The sequence below is a fragment of the Helicoverpa armigera genome, chromosome 8 (assembly GCF_030705265.1).
Source record: "Helicoverpa armigera isolate CAAS_96S chromosome 8, ASM3070526v1, whole genome shotgun sequence".
Classification (NCBI taxonomy): domain Eukaryota; kingdom Metazoa; phylum Arthropoda; class Insecta; order Lepidoptera; family Noctuidae; genus Helicoverpa; species Helicoverpa armigera.
The window spans coordinates 10386108-10408694 of NC_087127.1; positions in this window are offsets into that span (position 1 = coordinate 10386108).

Genomic DNA, 22587 nt, shown 5'->3' on the forward strand with positions numbered 1-22587 from the left:
CCATCTTGTCATAATGAGTTCTTCCGTGTTTCGGATGGCACGATAAACTGTAGGTCCCGGCTGCCATTTAAACATCTTTGGTAGTCGTTACGGGTAGTCAGAAGCCAGAAAGTCTGACAACCAGTCTTACCAAGCGTATCGGGTTGCCCAGGTAACTGGGTTGAGGAGGTCAGATAAGCAGTCGCTCCTTGTAAAACCCTGGTACTCAGCTGCATCCGGTTAGACTGGAAGCCGACCCCAACATAGTTGGGAAAAGGCTAGGCAGATGATGATGTGAAATTTTCTTTTTCGTTTCTTGTCTTTAAGCAGTACCTATCCCTTATAAAAGAAAGTCATGTCACCTCTAGGTAGCCAAAACTAGGTAGGTTTTTGAAGTAAAAGTTTGCAATTTTCGTTGCTTTACCGGGTCGTATTTTGTGTTTTACGTACAAAATTCTATATAAAAATTAAATTAATTTCATTTATTATGTTTATGGTCACATAATTATATTTACCCTCTAGTTAATTAACTGCTAAACGTTGTATAAGTATGTAAACGGCACTCTCTTTCAAATTGTAATGGTATTGAGACGAGCAGAGCGAGCATATAAACATTTTACCATAAAGCCGTTGCTACACTGGACCACGATGTAATCAGTCATCACATAAACAAAAAAAAAAACTTATCGCGGCCCAGTAAAATTCTGGTAATCCCTTCTTCTTTGAGACATCAGATGATATCCTATCTCAGGAAAAGGCTATTAAATGCTAGGGCTACATACATACATGTATTACTGATAATGTGATTACGTGCTTGTAGACGGTAATTATTTTTTAAATAAAGCTTCTTCTACCATTAACTAAATCTATTTTGCTTTACTTTACAGAAGGTGACCAAATGTATCCCCAGCTTGAAAACTAAACTGAAAATTCTAATATAGAATGTAATAAACCTTTTCAATCTGTCTCTGGTCCAGAATTTTAAAAACCTCATTTAAAACGGACTTTATTTGGACAGCATCGTGATTATTTTTTATGCCATTTTTTATAAAGTGTATAAGTGGGAGTAGATTTTATTTTAGACAGGTTGATGTTAAGATAATTAAATGTTTAAATATACAATTACAAAGGATTTAGGGGTGTCGATATTCAATACTGTAAGGCAAAGTCGACTCTTCTTATTTCTTCATTTTTTCAGACGCATTCGAAATATGTAACGTTCAAAAAAGACTCTATTCATACTTCAAATCGAAGTACCTATGTAGCTATGCTTATATGTATACGGCAAATATGTAAGTATTTATGTCATATTTGCGGTTTGCGGTCTCCATTCTTTTCTTTTTTCTATCAGGCAGAAAATCCTTATGGTCTATCCTCTACGTGGGGTCCACCACAAAACCACCTTGTGTCGCCTTCATTTATCTTTTGTAAAAGGTACGGGTATCGCCAGAGCTTCTATTTTATTCCACAGTACACTATGCGACATGATAAGTTATGCAAAAACGAATTACGACAATGGAAAGCCCGAGTACATTTTCTCTAATCTGTTTAACATGGAAACAAAACAGCCACAAAGGTTCGCTCAGTTCATAAAACTCGTTTCTACAAATCCACAACAATTAAAGTTTAATTACGGTTTTCGGTACAATATAAACCTTATTTATTCAGGCGTCTAACCTAGGCTTATTTCTTAGAGCGCTTAACCAACTGGAACCAGAAAGCAATAACTGTGTTTCGGAGGGCACGTTAAACTGTAGGTCTCGGTTGTCAAGAAAATCTTTGATCGTCGTTATCTGTATAAACTTGACGCACACATACCTATATGTATCTACATAGGTATACTAAACCACTTTACTGTCCACGATGTGAATAGTTAAACAGTCGGTGTGTTCACAAACGACTTTATAAAGATTACCTATGTGCGGCGCTCCTGTGACTTTGGCCTAGGGAAGGCATGCTAATGGCGTCTCGAGTTGGTTAAATAATCTAAGACTAATTTGTTTGTAATAATTCGTTTAGGAGCTCAACATTTTTATGTTGTTTTTTTAATTATCTCAGTTGGGACAAAGGAAACGCTAATAACGTTTGTCGCTGGACCTTAGAACGAGCCCTAATGCGATTTTAATTATTTTTTAGGCTTAGGCTGGTATTACGATTTGTTTAAAGAAAGTCGGCCATTTTTTATTGGCTTTAAAAAGTGGGAAAATGATCTTTCAATGTTTTTTTCTGTATGTACTTCATTTTCCCTCGGTTAATGTATCTACACTTCTCTCTTATGTACTTCCTTATATACTCCCTTATTTAGATACTACCTTTATGTACTCTGTATGTGCTACCGCTACGTAGGTACTACCCTTATCTTCTACCCTTATGTACCTAGGTACTGCCCTTGTATATCAGTACTTTGTTTTTCCTTATGTACTCCCTAACTAGGAACTGACATAGTTCTTCTACCATATCTCATGTCCCAGCCACTTCAAGCTAATGTTCATACAATACATACATGGAACTCGTAAGTGCTATCTGACCAGTGACGCGGAGACTGGCGTTAAGAGATTAGTCGTCCCCAATACACTCACCTAAGTGAATAGATATCATTCAAGCCTGATTCAAGCATTCAAGCATTGCGGGGATGGAGCTAACCTATTCGAAATAGTGTTCTTAAGAGTGAGTATATTGTAGGAGGATATCTATGCTAATATTTGAAAGCTGAAGAGAATCTTGAATTGTTAACTAGCCCATTTATCGAGAACACGCTACTTTTTATCCGGGTGAGCGGCGTATGCCCAAGCTTATAAACCCCCTTCTTTTTGCATCAGAGGTAGCAAAACAAAATAAACTTTCTCAGTATTTCGATTGATTATGTCTTAAAAAAGTTATCAGGATAAGTACATACAGAATAGTATAAGCAAGTTTTTGTTATTAACTAACAAGAAATAACCTTACGCTAAACATGCAATTAACACTGCCATCACAGATTAAAAACGCATTAAATCCTCCTTGCACTTTAAAAAGAGAACACGGTAAATTGCCAGCAATTTATTGGCGTCGTGATAATTACAATGAATCGGACATAAACAAAAATAAAGGCAGAATACGAGTCGAATCGTTTGTCATTGACAGATGACCATTCCGTGGTGTTGATTGGAAAACAATTCGAGTACTCAATCAGAGATAGCCAGGAAGTTAATTACTTTGTTTTTATGAAGTAGGAAGTACGTAGATATTTAGTAAGGTTAGGTTAGAAAAATGGAGTTAGGAAAAATAAAATAAAAAAACTTCAAAATTGACTTCGATATTTTTTTATGGTAACACCAATTATTGTATTTTTCAATATAATATTCAAATAATTTCTCAAATATTACAAAGAATAAAGGTTTATTAAAGTCTGAGTATTTAGAGTATTATTGTCGTAGACGGCTTTTAAGAATTTCATTATCAAACTAGGGATCTTATTTGAAACATTTCATAGATACTTATTCCAAAAAGGATACAGCCTAAGTATTTCTTATTACAAAATTCTATTCGGGTCAACGGATTAACTAGCAATTTACTTCGAATTTGAAACAATATTTTTTTCACGATTCCATTTTTTAAATTCGTTTGCCGCATTTCTGGCATCGGTGTACGATAGGAGCTTCGAATTTTACGCTTTGCAGTCAAAAATATCACGTAAACTGTTCTGATATTGTTTGTAAAATACACGGTAAAATAAAATAAGGTGCAATTTATTGTATTTTGGAATTTTAGTTTGTGTGTTATTAGCACTTTTCACAAAGTGGTGCCTGTAAAAAGCCTTTTTCTCATTTAAAGGTATTGGAATCAGTTAAAATATAATTTGGTCACAGTTTGTTGATTCGGAATTGACAGGTTTCATTGCATTCCAGTGTATTGGGAAATAGCTGAACACATATTTTCCTTTGTTGAAAATTGTTCCATACAACTTTTTATTACATTATTGTGCTACAATTTTTATTTCCTTTCAAAGTAAAATAACGAAATTATTTGTACTTTGTTCAAGCTGCTAGGCTGCTAGTTTATTTTAAAGCGTAGTATTTAGTTCGATAAAAGTAAATAAGGCCTTCATCGTCATAATTCACAACTGGGACTGTTCGTCCAATTTTATTACACGTTGGTGGTCAGTTGGATTTCAGAAAACTCCGAAATATGGGCTTTGTAGGTGATTCAGTTGTAGGTTGAATCACCTCTCTGGATAAGAATATAAAAAAAAAGTTTTTTTTTTCAATTAATGTAAATATTTTGTGAATAAACCTCATATTGCACTAGAAAATAAAAATGAACGATTAAAAAAAAACATTCGCAACACTAAAATGGACAAATACGAACTAATTACTTTTTAAATTAACTTCCACAAAGGAAATCGAATACTGAGCTGAGAAAATACTCTTTTAATTAATTTGGCGTCAGAATCTAGAACAAAATTAGGCTCTTTTCCCTCGAGCTGTGTAAACAGATCGAATTTCAAGCCTCAGTTTCAGTTTTATAATTAAGAAAGTATAATTTAGTAGAAAAGGAACTTTTTGATTTGGGATTTTGTATTTAATTTATTACTATTTCGTAAACTTTTTGTTTTGTTGACAACCTTGAATATAGCTGAATCACTGTGTCCATACACATGTAATCATACCCTAGGGAGCTGAAATCCTGGTAATCCTGGTAGCTAATATGTAGTTGTGAAATGATAGAACACCATCAAGGTATCCTTCTTAATACTTTTGCGATAAAAAGAAAATCTATAACACATTGCTGAACTCAAAAATAATTCTTACGAAACAAAACAGCATCAACCATTTCCCCTTCGAAACACATTAGGTATTTCCAAACGGAACGTTCCGGAAAATTCTAGAACTCTCGAAGTACCTAAGTATGTGTAACAAGCTCGACAGCCAGTATTACCAGTAATAAGGCTAACAACGAAAAGATTTCAAACTAACTTTTGTATCGTACGCGTACGGGAAGTTTAGTTAAACATTTTGTGAATACAGAATTTTGTATTGGATATAATATTATACGTAACAGGTGGATTACATGAAGTTATGAAGTATTAAGTAATACTTAGGTAGTTACTAGAGAGGTGGCAAATTAAAACTTCAGTACCATTTAAAGTGGGTATGTTTCGTAAATGGCAATTGAAATGTATACCGTCTGCCGGGGCTGCGGGATTGTTCGAAAGAGTTACCGCGGCCCTGGTACATAAAAGGTCTACGACGAAACACGACGGTTTTTAGTCAGTAAAAATCTGACACTCCCTCACCGCTGCTAACCCACAGCGGGAGAGGGGTCATTTGATGATTTTTGACAACGTTAAAAAAAAGTCTATACCGTCTCTGCGACATCACGATCGTTATAATAGTCCCATTAGCCCACATAGGGAAAAGTTATAACCATTGATCATTACTCTTCCACTATAAGGAACTGAAACCTTCATGTAAAGTGAAGTGAAGTTACGTGCTAAGCAAATCCATATCTTGGAATATCCTTAATTAAGTTCAACAGTATCCAACAGTTTGACCTTTCTCAAATCGGATCATTACACGTGCGAAGACAAACTTATTAGTTGCTTCACTTTATGAGACCCTGGTCCTTATATCCGGATAAACGGGTGATTAAACGGTTACCGAAAATTAACACTACCCGGGCAGTAATTAACGAGACAAGGATACCTTATACTATAACCTTAGGATAGCTTATAGGATGAAGGTGAAGTCCTGCGGTCTTGTTAAACTTTAAGGATCCCGGTACAAAGGATTAATATTTCAGTAAAAAGGAGGTTTAGAGGGTTGGGTTGTAAAACATTTATTTTGGTGAATATCTTAGTCGAATGTTTTGGCGATGTTTTAATAGGTAACGCGAATTCTTGATCCTTGAAAGCAGCTGTTTGAATTGTTTTGTTGTTTGGCGTAACGCCAAAGTAATGTTGTGAAAAAGTTATAGAATTGCTTGATAGTTTGTGGCATTGTTTGCGCAGGTGCTGAGGTACTACACGGTGGTCTACAATTCAATCTTTTAAACTGGGTATGGCAGCCAACTTTACAACGACAATAATATAACTTAATTCTAAAATTCTTTAACTTGAACTTAAGCTGCGAAGCTAACTCGTGATATTCTTCCAACTTCCTCAATAAAACAGCTATAAAATTAACAAAAGACTTGTTACTTTATATTTATAATCATTCTGTTTCATTGCGTATATTTTGAAGGAGACTATAATGTTCCTTTCGTGCTGCTGTTGGTAAATGAAAACCACAGAGTTAGGCGATAGATTCTCAGTGCTTTTAATCTGCTTTCTTTACTTGTAAAACACCTGAATTCTAATATCAATATTAATGTGGGAATGAGTTTCTTTATAATGCTTTATCGCTGGGTATCGAAAAGCCTGGAGGCTTGCACAATTTTTCTTTGCGAAGAAAACGCCGAGAGGTCACTGGTGCTTGGTCTGTGGCAGTGTTTTCTAGGAAGAGATTATTTAGAAAATCGTCCACTATTTGAATGCAATATAATTATATTTAAATGCCTATAATAATTGGTAACTGTGTGCCTACGTAGTTTTAGGTCTGTGGTTTTAGTATGCGGCTGTAGTGTAGTGTTGACACAGCACTATAGAAGTCTGTGTTATGCAAATTAATTTTGTGTTCGCGCGCCCAGATAAAATCACCAATTTTCCGGATATTTAGCCATACATTTTCTATGACAACATTCTGTTTGAGAGGAAATATTCTGTCAAAGGGACTCATCACATTTTAGTTTAATTTTAAAAGGTATGTCCAACAAGGCCTTTTGATTGGGTTGATGGGAAAATTCCGTTTTTGGATCCAACTATAAAATCCTCAATGATAAAGTCGCGGATAAAGAACACTAATCTATTTTCTAACAAAGAAAAGGCGACAATTTCCTTTACGACCATCAATACCCTGTCACCCAAAATATAACCTGTCACCATGGTCTATTTAGCCCGCGGAAAAAAATTCACCAACATGTCAGAGCATGTCAGGGTTACCCTGAAAATAAATCACACTTTATGTCCACGTGAACGGCGCACGTGGCCACGGGCAGGAATTTATCCAGTGCCGGATTTAAAAAGCGTGGGGTCTGCAAAAATGGCGCGTCATTAAGGTCTGTGAGTGTGGGGAAGAATTGATTAAGCAGCAGATTTTTATAACTTAATTATATGACGGATATAGAATAAGAATACTATTTATACACAGATAGAATGTGCCATACATAATTAGCCTTAAACTACATGCCCTTGATTCGGTCCAAGCGCTCGAGCGAGAAGTGTCACTGGGATGGTTTAAGCTCGCAAGAGTACGTCATGCTCCTCCACAACCTCAGGCAGAGTAATCCAAGAGGTCTTCGTCATGTAAACAGATGTTGCATCACCAAGACCTTTCTCCTTCCACCACTGAGTCTCAGGAATTAGTGTTTCTGCTTGACTGGGCCTTTTTTCTCGTGGGGCCCACAAGTATTGCTACTCCACTCGGGGTAAATCCGGCCCTGTGTATTCGGTTATAGATGTGTCAATAGCAGCACCTTAGTTGTTCCGGAACGGTTACCTCCCGTCGGTTATCCGTTTGTGGGTAAAAATGTTTATTTATTTAAAATCTTTTGTGGGTAACGTGTGGTGGGTGTTGCGTAGCGGTTTATAGGCAATCATACTGGATTTATACTTGGCCATTTTTGGTGAATAGTAGCAATTTCGGCTTTATGTGGCTAGTAGAAGAAAAATGAGTGGGCGCATGTTTGCTCTGATTTCAATCACGTTCTATGGTAAATAGTACCTTCGTGAACCCTAAAATACAATGTTATTATTCAAGTTTAAATCTAGATTTATACAACTTCAAGTATATGTAAAATATTTGCCATTTAAGTATAAGCAAGGAATTTAGGTAGGTACTTATTATTGCCCGCTTGTATTTTTAGGTAATCCTCCTAAGTTCAAAACTACTTTCATTCTACAAATCTACTCCTCTGGGTCACGTTGAAAAACCAAGTGTTAACAAGTTGGAAATCAGTAGAACTTTCTAGTTTTAGAAGCAATTAACCTTGTTTTGATGCGACGAGGGAAAAATAAGCAACAACAGCATTTTCTTATTTCTATAAAATAGTATGAAGTTAGATTGCAAGTTTCAGGGTTGCTATGTAATTATTAGAGGAGTCTTTATAGAGTTTATCTTTAAGAAAATCCTTGAGGTCTGTGATTCGTTTGAGATGAGATTTTTCTTTTCTTACATGTAGAATATGTGTATGAAGTTTAAGTTTGTTATCAGCACCTAAACATTTACTAAGTGTCAATACATAGAAATGTTTCTAAATCTATTAGTAAGATATAATTAAATATATTTTTTAGATTCTGTAATTATAAGTATGTGCTATTGTGAAATATATTTTTTCTTAAATGATCCAAAAAATCCTTAGTAGTATATTTAAACTTCTTTACTTACTCAGGTAATTGATTATAGGCACTATTTTTTATATGTACATACACCGTACCATAACAACATGACAAAACATCAATTTACCAAGAAAACGATAATGTAATGTAAAACATACTTAAGTAAGACTAAAACCAACAACGTTAAGTTCCGGGAAAATAACATTACGTCCATAATTTCTTCCATAATGACCAACAATTACGTAGAACGTACAATGTGTAAATAACGGGAACATTGCATAACATTTTTCTAGAAACTTCCACTAAGGATACGTCTACACGGTGCAAAGAGCTGGACCAAGTTAACATGCGCAAGTGACCCGCGCGCACTCGGGTGGGTTTTTTGCATTGGTAACTGCTCGAGTCGCTAGATCCGCTCGTTTTTAAAGGTGCATCTACACGGTGCAAGTAGCTTGCATATGTTGAGGCACATGCGCAGATTATATGCATTTTATAAACGTGCGGGTACAGCGACTCACGCATGTGCCAAAGGAAAATACCCACCCGCGTGCTGTCACTTGTCACTTGCCACCGTGTAGATGCACCCTAAAATGCATGTAACCTGCGCATGTGCCTCAACATATTGCCATATTGGGTCCATATTGTTTCTAATATATTGTTTAAACTTTATAAAAATACCACCTGTATTACATATGGAACGCAAATAAACAATTGAATTGAACATGCGCAAGCTAATTGCACCGTGTAGACGCACCCTAAGAGTATCTACGGGGAGAAATGAGATTGCATCGAGTGGGAACGTAATCAGTGTTACACTATCTAGTATTATGTTCCTGACACCTTATTATGAAAATGTAGCTTTGTGTAAAGCAAAAGAAGGTATTTTCATTTATATGTATAATTAAATAGATCTTTTAAGAGTTTGACTAATATTAAGCGTTCTCTACGTTCATTTGTTTCTTAGTTTTGAAAAGTATGAAGTAGGATTCTAATTATGAAATCCTTTGAATACGTCAATATTTGTAAGATATATATCAATTTGATTGTTATAGGTAAAATTCTCAAAATAAAAGGGGGCGAATTTGTTATTATATCTTCTGATACGAAACTTATCATTTGTCGGTAGCTCTTCATGAAAAACTTATAGCATATTTCTATGTTTCTAAATTTATCTAATAAAAGAAAGATTCAATTACCATTACCATTTTTAGATACCATTTTCCGAACATCCAATATGAATTCAACAAATAGAAACCACGGCTCCTAATTAACTCATATTTATTCAGCTACCTACAGCTAATACCTACTGCCTACTCCCAACTCTGTATTCAGTAAAGGTTTATACCACAAAATACCTCTTCACTGAATAATTCAGTTACTACAATTTAGAATTGCCACTGCTGTGAAAATTAATTTAAAACTGTATAATGGTTTACACAGCGGTTCATTATTTCGTAATGGTAATTGATATAGCCCGTATTATTACCACATTTCTCTAGATAACTTTGTTATTTTGAATTCGATTTTCAATTATGAAAATGGTAATGTTTTTGTTAGGGTTTTGTGAGTTTTTTAGTTTTATTTTTAGGTACTGGAAATTGTCTAGCATCTACATATACCAATATTGTAAAGAAGTAATGCAATTACTTTTAGTACTTTTTATATAGTTGCACGTAGTTGTTCTCACAGGACGCGGGTAACACTGTTAGCGGAAGCTAGTTTAATAAAATCACTGAAACATTTTTTTCTTTTTCATTCAGAATATTGCCCTGTAATATAATTTCATCTTGTCTCCCCACCTGTCACTTGCTTGTATCGAGATGTTTTCTAAGAATTTTCCTTTTAATATGCGTAGGGTCAATCATTTTTTTGTATGATATGTACCTAGACTGTGAATTTGAATTTTTATTCAAGAACTAGCCGTTCTTACAGTTTCGACACGTCCAGTGAGTACAACTGCCCGTACCGGGATAAAATATAGCCTATGTTACTCGGGAAGAGTGTAGGTACTTTTCCAACAGTGGCAGATATTTTTCAAATCGGGTTAGTAGTTTCGAAGCCTTTAGGATATAAGCAAGTAAAAAAATTTGTTTCCTCTTCCTATATAATACCTGTAGATTAGTAGTAGAACCTCCTTGCGATGCCGATATATGTATAGCCAAATTTCAAAGTTGGTGACAAGGTAGCTTAACGAGGTAAGTATAGGTCAAGGTAATGGGCTCTCCCATTGTGTACCCAGTAACGTATGCGTCTAGTCTATGTAATTCGATACTTGGCTTAGCTTTTGTGACGTAATAGAATTAAAATACTTCATTTTCCATTCAGCATTACGAAGGTCCTTGTTTAGGAAACTACATGGTGTTTTGTTAGAAACATACCTACATGATGTTTTGTTAGAAACATAGGAAATAATAAAGATCCATATAAGTTTAGATAGTACAACATTTTATTTATAGCCAAAGTTGGGTGAAACTTTTATTATTAGGTACTATACTGATAGATCAAGTAAGCATCTGACATCTAAGACAGATTTAGTGCGACGAAACCACGATGAAACTCCTACATATATTCGTAGCTTTTTCATTCTTTTCATTGTTCTGTTCACAATCTTTATCAATGTCGAAACCAGTTTAAACAGTAATAAATTTCGTAAAACGCGAGATTGGTAACACTGGTTGTAAAAATGCAATAACTTTGGGAAAAGCGCTTGCATGGGAGGGGAAAAAATTGCATTCTCAATTTGGTGCACCTGCTATATGATAGTTTACTGACCACAGACTTTTGGCACGGACTATTTGCGTAGCAATTTTATGGCTTTCTTTATGAGACAGGGAATAAAAGAAAGGAATTTTAAAGTTAATTCTATTATACTTCAAGTTCAGATGTTATTATTCTTCTTACGGTTACAAAAAACTCAAATAATAACCTAACCTAACTTCTCATTCTATGACAGCTGTCAAACTTTTGGCGGGAACAAAAAATATTACGGACGTTAGGCTCAAAACTTTTTACATAAAACTTTTTGCTAGGCCCGTTCTACACTAGAATTAAGGCCTAAAGCGGGGTACACATATGTTAAACCTCTTGTAAAGTGTAATGTTATGTCACTGATAGATGGTAGTTTGGCTTAGTTGTAAGTGTCGCACCCCAAGGCTGTGGTCACAATCTACACAGTATCCACGCACACAAACTTGTAACAACTTTAGCGAACAAATAACTGCGTTAAGCCGGGACCCTTATAATTTCATTTGGGAATATAAACTGGAGCTTTTATTATCTGTTTGTTGAGAACAACCAGGAGATAGTGCAACTGTTTTGTTTGAAGGAAAAATATTCTTAAATTGGTGTAGCCAACCAAGACTCACAGATACCTAAGTCACAATTGGATACAGTTTGTAAGTGAAAAAGTTTTTGTAAGAAAGTAGGTACCTAGGTAATCTTGCGAACATTTCATTACATGCATAATTTTCCTTGACTCTCGTTTTAACGTCGTGGTTTTCAAAGACATCATAGTGATTTTCACATCAAAACTTTAGCGAAGATTTCATACTTATGACAATGACAAACGATAAACAATACGAAACAAAAGTACTTACCGAAACACATTACGTACACCGTGCGATCATAAAAAGATTTCTTACCATTCGAATGCAGTTTACTTTGACAAATACGAGTAAAACTACAAAATAATGGAGCTCAGATGGATATCATTTATAAAAATATGAACGCAGTAAAGCTTGCAAAGCCATATATTCTGTAGACGACTGCTATAATACGTTTTCCAAATTTGAATTTGAATAATGACGGTTATTTGTTTATTTATTTTTTTGTTTTTGGTGGTATATTGTCCTGGGAATTCGAAGCTCATTTCAAATCTTTTGAAATTAAATGCGTGAACTTTATCAAAAAAATTGCGAAGATGCTGTTGGGATTTGTAGTGGCCATTCTCAATATTTTATCCATCTTTGGATTTGCCTACCAGGGATAATTAACATTAACATTAGTCTAAGCTTGTGTCTGGCTGAATGGTTTATGTCATGACATGACATGGACTAAAATTATTCCAAAGCCAATTGTAGGAGATAGTTTACAAAATTCTTCATTATTAAAAAAGTATCCCGCGCTCTAAGTATGCTCATAGATGGACGGAAGAAGAAAAGGCTTATTCATTTTTCTGTTTATTCTACCACATTTGACCCGGATTCCACGATAGCTATTTTATAAAATCAAATACAGTCAAGAACTTTATTTTTAAAATAAATTCTAGTTCTAGTGTTCTAGAGAAACGAGAATCCAATCTGGTTTACTCAATTCTATTTTTAAATCAAACCAGGTTGACAAGCGGGCAATATAATCATATTTTTTTTAATTAAAAACTCATTTTTGTTTTTGTTATGTTAATTTGAATTGAGAATGGGCTAAACAAAACATGTAGTTACTATTCCATAGAGTCGTTTGGTAATTATAAAAAGTTAGTGTTGCTTAAAAATGACTTTAATATTTTTAGGTATTTATCTACTTATAAAACTTAGGTATATTTTCAGTCAAACGCATAGCCCTATAAAATATTAAACAAAGCAAACTCATCCCAATTCAAAGCACTGACTAAACATTATGCAATTATGTAAGTACAAATTCGAAATAAAATCTAATAAGATCCGTCATTTCAACAAGAAAATAAGGTACCTAACGCAGCCGGGTTCATCCCAAGCTCCTCTAATAGGTATTCGAGAACCTTCTATGCATACACAATTAGTACCTGATAGACCGACTTACGGCCACCCCAATATTCTATCCGTCTGTCCAATTGCTAACCAGAGATAGAATTTTTAGTTTAAAAAGTCCTATCTCTAGTAGAAATGGAGTAAAAATGGATAGATTGATTATTGGGATCGGCCGTTAGGCTAGACAACGTTGACAGTGACATGTATTATTCAGTTCGGAAATTAGTATGCTTCAAAAATATGACTATATTTTATTCTCTATGTCATGTTACTGTGATATTTCTTATTACGTGGCAGAATGAGAATGATGTTTGAATATGGAATATGGAAATAAGAAAGAGGTTGTTTTACTTTTAAGTTGAATTTGAAATGCTTCGTAATAGATGAATTTCATTCGCTTTTTTAACGTTTCTTTTTTTCTTTCATAATGTGTTGTATTGCTTTTGGAAATGTTTCTAGGGCTATGCTCTCATTGCTGTAGTTTCTTTAAAAGGTAATACTTATTTTATGAAGAAAGTTGCTCTTACGGAAAATTTCATGATACCTACTTCTGTCTTTTAAAAACTTTTGCCCTAAAATATAAATCTTTAAAAACATAAAGACATAAAACTCAGTTCAAAAACCAGTTCAGACGGAAAAACTAAAAAATACATTCCAACAAAATGTTAGTAAAAGTGAAAGTTCCCCAGTAACAGTTCAGTTTTACGGCCAAATGGTCCATACAGAGCGTAATGGGTCATTTCGCAGAATACCCGCCGGCCCAAGGGCTGGGGTAGCAACGAGAATTTATTTCAAAAACATTTTAATGAGTGGCCAGTTATGTTGCGGGTAAAGTGGGAATTACTGGTCGTTATGTATAATCGCTGACAAGGTAAGCTTTGTTAGTTATAACTGGCTTAAGGTAATGCGTACTTTGTGTTTTGAAGTATTATTTTCGGTATTTAAATTTTAGATCCCTAATTATTTGAATAAAGAGGTTTTACTATGTCATAATCATGTTAATCAGGCTTCAAATAAACAAAAAAGGTCGCCGGAAGCTGGATGCAGGTCCCCCCCTTAGATCTCCACAGATACCTGTTGGTATCTGTGGAGATCTAAGGGGGAGGCCTATGTTCAGCAGTGGACGTCCTATGGCTGAGATGATGATGATGAAACAAAAAAGTCTACAATGGATATATCTGTAGTCTGTAACTAGTGCTTTCTCTGAACTATATTGTACATGATATAAGATTCCTGGAATGGCAACGTGTATTCGAATTTTCAACGAAAATCCAGTGTTCGAAGCTCGGTGAAGTTCGAAACTCTGAATAATCTGGCTGAAAACGTACGAGTTTACTGGTGTAAACGGAAACAAGTAAATCCTTATTCTATCTCTATCTATATTATGTATTAATTTTAGAAAGTTTTAACTATTTAAATGATAGAATGATCTTGTATTAGCACTAGTTTTCTGTTGGTTTACCCTAAACGCACCTTGAGATGAATGTTGATATAAAAATAATAGCTTTCTCGAGAACGAACTACTTTTTGCGTCCAGATAAAAAGTAGACGTGCATCTTCTTAGACTCTAGACTGTTCAATTATACACGGCTGAGTATATTTGCCGTGAAAGCGTGACAGAGTTGCTTTCATATCCTACTTCCTACTTATATTATAAATGTGAAAGTTTGTGAGAATGTATGGATGTATGTTTGTTATTCAATCACGCAAAAACGGTTGGACCGATTTGGTTGAAATTTGGTATGTACATAGATGATACCCTGGATTAACACATAGGCTACTTTCTATTAACACACCACGCGGGCGAAGCCGCTGGCGGAAGCTAGTTTATTATAATATTAGTACAAGGATAATGACGTACGACATGTCTTCAAGAGTATCATTAATGCCGGAAATTGTACATCACTCCCATATTAAGGGGAGGTTAGTATAATGGACTATTTAGCGGAAGGTTAATTGATTAAATGATAAGGGTAGGTATCTTGTATCTTTGGAGGCAATTAACGGTATTACGAGGGATCAAAACTTCCGACAGTAAGCTATTAACGGTTAATGCGATTAGTTAGTTATTATTTGCTTTGCTAATGTTATTAATTAGTAAGAGGTTATTGACATTTGTAGTGAAGATATTGTTACCTAAAATCCTTTCAACCTGCTGTCATTAGTGACACATTTATATTTAAGCTGGGTGCAGATTAGGCGTTCTCTTTACGAGTATTTGCCTACAAAACTATTGACTGTTTGCGAGTAGGTACTATGTAGTCAGCGATTTGAGTACAGGAACCTTACGGTGTACTCCAAATGTGTGTATGCATCAGGTACCGACTATTACGTTGAAACGTGTAGTTAGTTAGTGTACAATTGAAACACTTTCTAAGTTCAAAATAGATTGACGTTGCTTACAATTGTACGGGCTTCTTAGCAAATTGACAGATTTTTTTATTTACTGTAACTGCTTTGATCGATTATTACAAATTCCGGTTAGTTATCCTTTACAAGCTTAGCTACATAATTAATTTGTATTTTTTTCGCTTCATTGTTTTACCTCTTTGGGAAAACAGCGCAAAATAATAATAATTTATAAAGTAAATAAACTTTAGATGGGAAAAAGAAAACTGATAAAAAATATATCTATTATATCCGAGGTCAATGCTCGACTTACCGAATAAACAATTATTGAGTATAAACAAATCCAAAAATAGCTTTATGTGTGTGTGTGAAAAGGTTAAGCCCGTCACTCAAAAATATAGTAAACGAAATTATTGCTGTGGGTTGTAATATCAGAAAAGGGCTAAATTTCGTCACGGAAAATTCTCAACTTTAAGTCTATTAAGATGATATTTAGCTCAGAACCTTCAAAAATTAGATTAACGGGGATCATCTGTACCTACTAATATAATAAAAAGGAAATATTTTACTATTTGTTTGTACCCTAAAGGCTCCGAAACTACTAGACTTACTGTTTTTTTGTACCTTAAAGGCTCCGAAATTACTAGACCGATTTAAAGCAATATTTCACTGTTGGGAAGTTAGACTATCCCCAAGAAGCGTAGGCTATACTTTATCCCGGTATGGGCAGTAGTTCTCAATGGGACCCGGGAAACGGATAGTTGAATATAATTTGCCACAATTTAATTCAATGACAAACACCAATCCTTGGTAATGTTAAGCTAAAATAAAGAAGTAATGTACTTTTTTTATTTTCATATTAATTCACAGAGTTTTCAGTGTACATTCTGAGTTATACGATGTCTCAGATATAACAAGTCCCCTGCAGCAACTCAAATTAATCACGCAAAACAAAAAAACGGTTCAAACGAAAAAAACAACATTGAATTGAAAATAAAGCTCAAAATCTGAGTGGTTCATCTCACAGTTTAAACAATAGAATGAAATCTTGGAACCGAGAAACGAAATTGTGAAAAATGAAACGGCCAGCGGGTTCAACTCTAGATACGACGGAAATTGTTATTTTCACACAAACTTGGTTCCAACAAGTTTTTTTCTCAACATTCTTATTATTTCCAAGTAATTTCGGTTGATCTGGGATTTAGGAAAAGAAATAACGTTGAATATTTTTCCGGGTTTCTAACTACGATGCTTTTTGTTAAGATTAGGCTCGAGTAGTGTTTTTTAAGTGTGATACTTTTTTTGAAAGCAACTGTACTGTGAAATAGGTTTCTTCTAATCTTTTTTAATCTACGATATTCTAAATGAGAAATGGTTGGATGTTTATTATTTCAGCACGCAAAACAGCTCAACGGATTAAGATGAATCTAACACGCGATCGGTTTATTAGAAGCCTACGAACTTGGGGTGGAAATTGGTAGCTCAATTATTTGTTAAAATTAACCGTTCCCTTAATGTTTTCTAGTACTCAACAGTAACGGCTCATCAGAAATTAATATTTGTATCAAACCCAGTATTTCGGAAGCCATTGTAGTTTGGAAGGCACCTTGAATTGGTGAGTCCCGGTTGTCATTTGAAAATCTTCGGCGGTCAGGCGAAGCTAGGAAGTCTGACAAGTCAAACCAACGTGTATCGGGTTGCACAGGTAATTGGGTTGAGTTAGTTAGATAGGCAAAAGCTCTATGTACAATACGGTACTCAGTTGCATATGGTTACATTAAAAGCCGACCCCAAAATAGTTGGGCAAAAGATAGAAGGAGGAGTAAATAAAGACCAAAAAATATATTTTTTATTTGGTCATATGTTCGTAAATATACTGAGCAATCAAGAAAGTAGTCTGTAGGTATGTGCCTAACATACATTTAAGTATAGCTCAGTTCCTGTGCTCAAAATCCCTTGTATTTCCCCAGGGCGTATTTAAGAGTGTGTAAGTATACTTATATTTTACCGCCAAACGTGTAGAAAGCAGTGTTCGCTTTGTTTGAGGAAAATTTTGGAAAATTACAGAGTATAGAGGAAAATGGGTGAAGAGATTTCTTTCACAAAAATTTTAAAAGTGTTGGCATATCATTATTTTTTTATCATCGTAGCTTTTGCATTTTACACAACGATTTACATTGTTGTGTACACACTTGTACTTCCTAAATCATTTTAATACTACAACTTTGTTACTTAATCATAAAAAATATGATGATGATGATGTCCTCCTAGCCGATTATCGGCTACGGCGGCTGTTCTCATGTAAGGAGATTAGCCAACTACGCAGGACATATTATAGTGCACCTACATTTGCGCACACACAGGTGCACTCCCTATTCCTTCACTCTCATAACCCGATGGGACGGCAATCCGACACGACCGGTAAGAGATCAGGCGCAGGACCGAAATAAGCTACTTTTTATCCAGGTAAAAGGGATAAGTTTTTCAGAATTGCTTGTGGAAACTAGTGCCTAACTAAGGCAGACCACTATGAATGATAATATAATACTATCTAATGAACAAAAATAGTAGGACAATGAGTAGATTACTAAATTTTCCCTTGTAACTATAGAAACTTTAAACTACAAACCTAATTAATTTTTAACACTACCCCTTCAGTTAGGAGTTCCTTTGAGGTCCAAAGAAAAGGATTAAACTTTCAAGAAACTGTAAGGTTTCCAAGCAAAGGGGTCTTAATGAAGTACCCAGCTTTGAATAAAATATTAAGGGTCAAGTAGGACTGATAAGTAGCTAGGTATTTTGGGAGGAATTTCTGTAAATGTACGAAGAACTTTAATGGATAATTTCTGCTGTAACAGTTGTTTGAATATGGAATGTCTGATATTATTCCTTTTGTTTTTCTATTAGTTTTTTCTCTCTTTGGTTTGAGTTACTTAAGCATAGTTTTGTAATAGAGTTATTCTTTCATCATACATACAGTATTTTCATACAAGTAATTGTAAAAAGTTATATACAAAATATGGTAATATTAATTTCATTTCATTCAGAAGTCTTTTTATGAATTCCTAGTATGACTTTTGGTTTCCGACTCGCCTACACGGCGTAGCATATACTACGTCAAATTACAGCTGCGGTCACGTAGTACATGCTACGGCGTAGCACACAGCTACTACAGTCCGACCTTCAAATTCCCGGCTTTGATCCTAAATTGAAATTCCTTGTGTGGCCTTGCATTAAGTACGAGATAAAAAGCGTGAGTCGTGTTCAAGTATTTGCCTACTATTTTATTTTTGAGGTCAATATTTTAGAGAATTCTGCAGGTAGAAGTCAAATGTAGATTTTCAAAAAAATATATATGAGTATCCCTAAGTGAGACGGTTCGTAGCATTGGATAAAACGTTAAATTCATTGATAAGAAGTAGATAAATCTAGTGTAGGAATATGTATTAGAGAATTTTGAAAAACTTACCAAAATCTGATGGTCTTAAAAATGGTACAAGTAGGTTTATTTGGCTGTGGCGAGAATTAATATTGAATACTTACCGAACATGCTTACTTACAACTATATTATGTTAGGTAGTGATATCTTCTCCAAAATATAATTCAAAATCAAAACCGACCAAAACAACCCAGCCTTACCACTAAAATTAAATGGCATTAAGATTTTGACAGGACTATTTGTATTCGGACCGCATGGGATCCATTAATTGGTACCACAATGGCATGGGACGAGATATCTGATGGTGTTTCTATGGTAAGACTGATATATTGCAACTATCATAGTGTAATGTCTTCTTAATCAGATCGGTGCCGTATTTGAATTCAAGTTATGTTATCAAAAGGAAGATTGTATACACACACAATAAAATTTAAACTGTCATAATAAGTAAGGGTTTTGTTGATATGAAATCTAAGTTGTTCTGAAGTTTTGTTTGACATCAAAGAAATCCTATAGTAGCAGTATCTTAGGCCCGAGTGTGAACTCAACTCATTGACAGCATAAAAGCCCGATTTTTCAAAACAACTGTTTACTTTGAATTGAGTTGTTGAATTATAGGTGAAAATGGATATGGATCAGTTTGATAATAAAATTCACGAAATTATTGCCTTCGAAATACACAATAAGAAAATGACTTGCTTAATATCAGACCCCCTCTCAATATCATCTTCACATACCTTTGAAAGCAATATTAATTCATCAGATTTTACCTTTAATATTCGACTTGAAGTCAATTTCAAACATTTTGTTCACAATTCGATAGTAATTATGCGTGTCCGTTGACATGCTAATTTATTCAGCTTGTTCAGTTTTAGGCAATTGAAGCATGAACATGAATTTATGTTCCATTCAATAGATTTATTTGTTTTTGGAAATCGGAGGAGAGTTATGGCACTGCATTTTGCAGGCCGATTAGTTTGTTTTCTAAAGGTATAATGATTATTTATTGTAGCGGAATAATATACGCTTGTTTTGTTTATATGTACATCGCGCTGTTATGCCAAATCGAAAAGTGTTAATTCTTTATGTAAGGAACTACATATACTTTGACTAACTAACATTTAATTAATTTTTGAATCTTTCCGTCGCTTGCTGAGATTAGTGTGTTTTAACAAAGAAAAAAAAACTCTACAGTTTTACAATATTAGTAGCTATATATGGCAAACATTCATCAAGAATATAAAATACTGTCGCCGACTTCTTTCAGTCCATTATTCAGTGAATCTCATAAAACAAACACGCGTAAAGATAACTTTTTTTTCCGATACATTTCACAGGGGCCAATAGAATGCGTTTTTCCGATACATTTGTTTGGCTTCGTCAAATGCGATTTTTTTCTCAAATTGGTTCTGTTTTGTTTTTGAATAATTTATAAGTCGTGATATGATCGGTAAATTATGTATTCTATATGAAGGTATAATTATTTATCTGTTAAATGATTTTGTTAATTTACAAGATAAGTAAGGCGAATAAAAACAATATGTTCAAAGTTACTACTTAATTGAGTTATTAAGTAAATTAAAATTTTTGTTAAAAAAAAACATATTATCATATAACATACAGTTTTGACATTCCCAGCATTTCATTTCACGAAAAAAAAAACTGACAGCAATCGACCTTGAACGCCGGTAAAACTGATCTTTTAAACCCAGACCACTTCCAACAGAGTCAGAATACTAAAACAGTTGCAAATACGAGTACGTACCACTATCTATGTCAAACGAGATTCGCTATATTGGTCAAAGCCAGCAAATTGGACGATTTTACTGACCGATTTTATCGTCAGCGCGCCCGGTCACGTCCGTCCGACACGGTATCGGTTTAGATATCTATAGAAATACTAGTCAGAAGTACCATTTTGTAGTCGAACTATATACTTTACTCTTCTTTTTAGATGTCCTATACGTATTCGTCAAACAGAGTTAGCAAATACAGCAGGACCCCTTAGCCGGGGCCGAAGTCTGCTGGGGTTTTTAGCGCAAGTTACCGCGGCCCTGGTACATAAAGGGCTGCTGAAGAAACATAGTGCATTTTTTATTATACGATTCTACAAAATGTTTTTTTCTTTTGATTATTATGTTACCATCTAGTACAGCAGTAGTTTTATTTGGAACTTCTGTATCAATATTTTATTAGTACCCACGTATTGATAAAACCTGTGATACGATTTCCTAGTAAAAAGAATTCCACGAGAAATGACCCGTGTGATATAACCATCATTTTTCACGGCATAAACTTTATGAAGCGTGCATTCTTATCTCACACCCTTTGAGCAACGGAAAGGAATAATTTCAGTTCCTAGCAGAGGTTAAAATACCATAGTTTTTCATATCAGGAATGAGAGATGCTACTATGCAGTCATAAAGCTTTGCATGCATTTTCTACAGTAGAATTGACACTTTGATCAAACAATGCGTTTTGATAAAAAAAATAACTTTTGTTTGTTGTTGTTTAGAAAGATAATTCGGTAAAATTAATGACGTACGTTAAATTGCAATTAATTATACCATAAGAATTACTTACTTAGCTTGCAAAGATTAACACTTCCATAGTCGGTTTACAAATAAGTTAAGTTTTAGTAACGCTTTTAGTTACTTAATTCTAGGTATTTTTATTGAAAATGCCATCTTTAACGATAAAGTCGGCCCATAGATTGTCAAGATTCGTTCCCGAATAGATCAAAATATTTGTATGTCTTACAAATATTTGATATTTGTCGTCAACGTTTCCTGTAAGAGGAAAGAAAGAAAGTAAATATACGTGTGAACACAATGTATGTGTGTATATCGTATTTAGTTACTCAAGGCGGAAAATCAAAGACAGATTTTCTATACAGCTTCTTATATGGTGAAATAGTGGCATTCGTAACTACATACAGCAAAAAATTAAGTATGAATATACAACGAGAATTTTTTAAAGGTCAGTTTTACTGAACAAGGTCCCTACAATGGCCACCCTTCATGACTTTTGATAAGAAGTATAAGTGTAGCAACATATTAAAAAGCAAAAACTTTTAGGGTTTTTATAGTATGTAGGCTTTAATAGGCTTTTTTTAACTACGTCAAAAATCATCAAATGATCCCTCCCGCTGTGGGTTAGCATCGGTGAGGGAGTGTCAGACTCTTACTGACTAAAAGCCGTCGTGTTTCGTCATAGGCCTTTTATGTGCCAGGGCCGCGGTATCTCTTTCGAACAACCCGCAGCCCCAGCAGAGGTTTTAATAGACTTCTCTCAAAACATTTTTCTCCGTTCAATTCTCGAAACTGCGCATATCATTGTGACGCAGTGTATGACTATAAAACTAGATTATTGATAACTAATTGCAGAGTGCAGTAGAATGAAGGTTACTGTTAATCGATTGACACCGTATTTATGAGAACCTACCACTTCTTAGCAGCTGTCACCACTAATTAGTTGAGTGACAAATATGAGGAAAACACGTGGAACAGACTTAAGGAAAAACAAATGTAGCTGAAGATTAATTAACCAGAACAAAAAACTCGCTTACGCCTCACTACCATGTGAATACCCAATCCGTAACGACTGCCAGAGATGTTCGATTGCAAGCCGAGACCCACGAATTTCGGTGGGGGGACCATGAGGGCAAGGGCCTGTCGGGGCTG